The 3,644-nt window shown below is 38.2% G+C and overlaps 1 non-coding gene across 1 annotated transcript; it reads right to left on the bottom strand.

Annotated features, from left to right (window-relative positions):
• Positions 1–414: 414 nt before the first annotated feature.
• LOC120577771 (small nucleolar RNA R71) lies at positions 415–521 on the bottom strand. Its single transcript, XR_005643753.1, has one exon. It is a non-coding gene; the product is annotated as a small nucleolar RNA R71 (small nucleolar RNA).
• Positions 522–3,644: the final 3,123 nt, after the last annotated feature.

Raw genomic sequence — 3,644 nt, 5'->3', positions numbered from 1 at the left:
ATCGAAAGATATTTGCATAAGAAAAAAAGAGAGGCACAAAATAATATTGCTATCGTTGAACGCGCTCTCAAAGAGTATGCTACTCCTTCAACGTAAGAGCCACAAGCTATTATCGTGTACCCAACGGTTGAGGGTAACAATTTCGAGATCAAGCCTGCACTACTCAATTTGGTGCAGCAAAATCAGTTTTCTGGATCACCCACCAAGGATCCAAATCTCCATATTTCTTCCTTCCTTAGACTCAGTGGAACTATAAAAGAGAACCAAGAAGCCGTAAGACTTCATCTCTTTCCCTTTTCCTTAAGGGATAGAGCTAGCGCTTGGTTCCATTCCCTAGAAGTCGGTTCCATCACTTCATGGGATCAAATGAGGCGAGCATTCCTTGCCCGATTCTTTCCCCCTTCTAAAACCGCCAAACTAAGAGACCAAATCACGCGGTTCAACCAAAAAGATGGGGAGTCTCTCTATGATGCGTGGGAGCGTTTCAAGGAAATGCTTAGACTTTGTCCCCACCATGGTTTAGAAAAGTGGCTCATAGTCCACACTTTTTATAATGGCCTAACATATACCACTAAGATGTCTGTTGATGCAGCTGCAGGTGGAGCACTAATGAATAAGAACTACACGGAGGCTTATGCTTTGATTGTAGACATGGCTCAGAATCATTACCAATGGACCAACGAAAGAGCCATTACCGCCTCTACTCCCTCCAAAAAGGAGGCAGGTATGTACGAGGTCTCCGATTATGATCACCTCGCTGCAAAGGTTGATGCCTTAACTCAAAAATTTGAAAAACTTAATGTTAATGCTGTCACACCTTCTCCTACATCTCCTCCTTGTGAAATCTGTGGTATATTTGGTCATATTGGTGTTGATTGTTAGTTAGGTAGTGCTACTAACAGTATTGAGCAATTAAACTATGCTCAATACAACCAAGGAACGAGGCCAAATCAAAACTTTTACAAAAACCCTCAAGGTTCCTATGGGCAAGTAGCACCACCTAGCTATACAAACAACCAGAGGGTGGCTCAGAAATCTAGGTTCGAAAATTCTGTTGGAAAATTGCATGATGAATCAGAATAAACAACTCCAAGAACTAAAAAAGCGAACAGGATTTCTGAACGACTCTCTCTCTCCAAACTCACTACCAAGGTTGATTCTATCGCCACACACACCAAAATGCTCGAAACCCAAATCTCCCAAGTGGCCCAACAAGTGGCCACCTCTTCTCAAACACCAGGAGTCTTTCCCGGTCAACCTGAAACAAACCCCAAAGCTCATGTCAATGCTATTTCTCTTGGGGGTAGTAAGTTAGAAGAGACCGTTGCTAAAGCCAAAAGTGTCAAGGGAGAGAGTGTTAAGCTTCTAGGTGAGAAGGATGCGATAGAGAAACCACTTGACGAGAACAAAGCCCTTTCCCCATTAAGGCTCGTTAAGCTTAACTTGGAGGCTCAATTTAATAAATTCTTAAACAAACTTAAAAAGATTTGCATTCAGATTCCGTTTGCTGAAGCTTTGTCTCGTATGCTTCTATATGCCAAGTTTTTAAAAGACATTTTTTCAAAGAAAAAGGCTATAGAGCAAAATGACACAATAGCTTTGACAAGAGAAAAAAGTGAAATCATCAAGAAGTCACCTCCAAAGCTTAGAGATCTAGGAAGTTTTGCCATCCCTTGTATGATAGGGAGTGAAACCTTAAATCGAGCCTTATGTGATTTAGGAGCTAGTGTTAGTCTGTTGCCCTTACCCCTCTTTAAAAGGCTGGGAATAGGGGAGTTAAAGCCTACCGAAACAGTATTGAAGTTAGCCGATCGTTCTGATATCCAACCTGTCAGATATGTTGAGGACATCCCCGTTAAAATAGAAGGGATATACATCCCAACTGATTTCATGGTGCTTGACATAGATGAGGACAATGAGTGCCCTATAATTTTAGGACGACCCTTTCTCGCCACTGCGGGTGCTATAGTAGATGTTCAGAATGGTAGCATTGTTTTTCAAGTGAGTGATGAGCTGATAGGATTTGAGTTGGAGAATTTTATGAAAGGTCCCGCTCTTTATTCTTGTAACATGATTAAAGGTCATGATGTGAAAGAACGCTCATTAGCGTCATGTACACAATATGACCTATTTGATCCCTTCTAAGGACACTTTCTTAACGTCAAGCTAATGACTATAAAGAAGCGCTTTGTGGGAGGCAACCTGTAACAGCCCGATTTTTAGCTCGATTTATTTTAATTACTTTTATTATATGTTTTATATGTTTGTGTGTGATTAATCATCATTGGGTGCATTTTCATGGATTACCATATTAGAAGGGTATTTTGATCATTTGGCGGGTAAGGGTAAAATGGTAATTTTGGTGAGAATTATTTTAATATTTAGTGAGAACCTTTATTTTACTAAGTTACTAGTGTAGTGATTAGTTTTTACCGTTTAGTGACCGTTGGTTATATTTTACCGTTGTTAGTAATTACCGTTGAGTGTATAGAAACTTTTTAGAATTGTGTTAGAATGGGTTAAGCCCATTAGGGTCTAAGATTGAGCCCATTAAGGGAGATAACATTAGGGTTGTCATAGAAAAATATCTTTCATTCACTTCATAAAAGTTTCCTAGAGAGAGAGGTAGAGAGATAAAGAGGTGAAGAGAAGAACAAGGGTTTTGAAGAGAATAGCTTGTGGAATCAATTGGGGTAAGCTTAGGAGCTGAATTGAAGCAAGAGTTTGGGTTAATCTCTATCTAAGGTAAGGGGGTTAGTCTTTATCATAATCATCTTCACTTTTCAAATTCTCAAATGTTGTATGAATTGTGATTATGGATAATTGTTGCTAAATTCGTGCTCCAACTGTGATGATATGTTTGTATGCATGAATTGATGATAATTGTATGATTGTTGGTGAAATTACATGTTCAAATATGCAAAAATGATAAGTTGTGAAAATTGTACTCAATTGGTGAATTTTGCTAAGTTGTTTTTAATTTGAGATTTGATTCTTGTTCAATTGATGTTATGGTTGTTAATTGATGTTGTGGTTGATGAGTAATTGCTTGGGTATGCATATTCATGGATTGATGATGAGAATTTGAATTGTGTTGGTGTTTTGGTGAAAATGATAAGTTAGCTCAAATGTCAAGTGTTTTCAAGTTTTATTGTGTCTTTGTGAGTCTTTTTAGTCATATTGACCTATAAACATGTTCTGGAAACACATTTGGGCATCGAGGGATCAAAATTTGGGTTTTGGGGTGAAAAATGGTTTAAACACGTGAAAAATTATGCAGAAATGATGACTGTTCGCTTAAGCGATACGGAAGCGAGCTGTAAGCGAACAACTACTGTAAGTAGTTCGCTTAAGCGAATACTCGTTCGCTTAAGCGAAATGCCCTTTTGACAGCATTTCTTATTTCGCGTTCTTGTGTCTTTTTCACACGTTTCTGTTTTGAATTGGCCTTCGGTGTAAACATGAAAGTTTTAGATAATTTTGTTAGCTTTCTAATGGCTTTGGTTTGACGTCCAAATGAGTTTTAGAACTTGAGTTATGATCAAATTACTACACATGGGTCATATGAATTTTTATGAAAACTTATCATAACTTTTTCTTTGAGCCGTGAAACTTTTCCAAACTTGATATTGGGTTTAATGAAG

Source organism: Medicago truncatula, chromosome 8 (genome assembly GCF_003473485.1).
Source record: "Medicago truncatula cultivar Jemalong A17 chromosome 8, MtrunA17r5.0-ANR, whole genome shotgun sequence".
Lineage (NCBI taxonomy): Eukaryota > Viridiplantae > Streptophyta > Magnoliopsida > Fabales > Fabaceae > Medicago > Medicago truncatula.
Note: the sequence above shows the minus strand (reverse complement) of the source record. Positions and strands in the feature narration are given on the sequence as shown.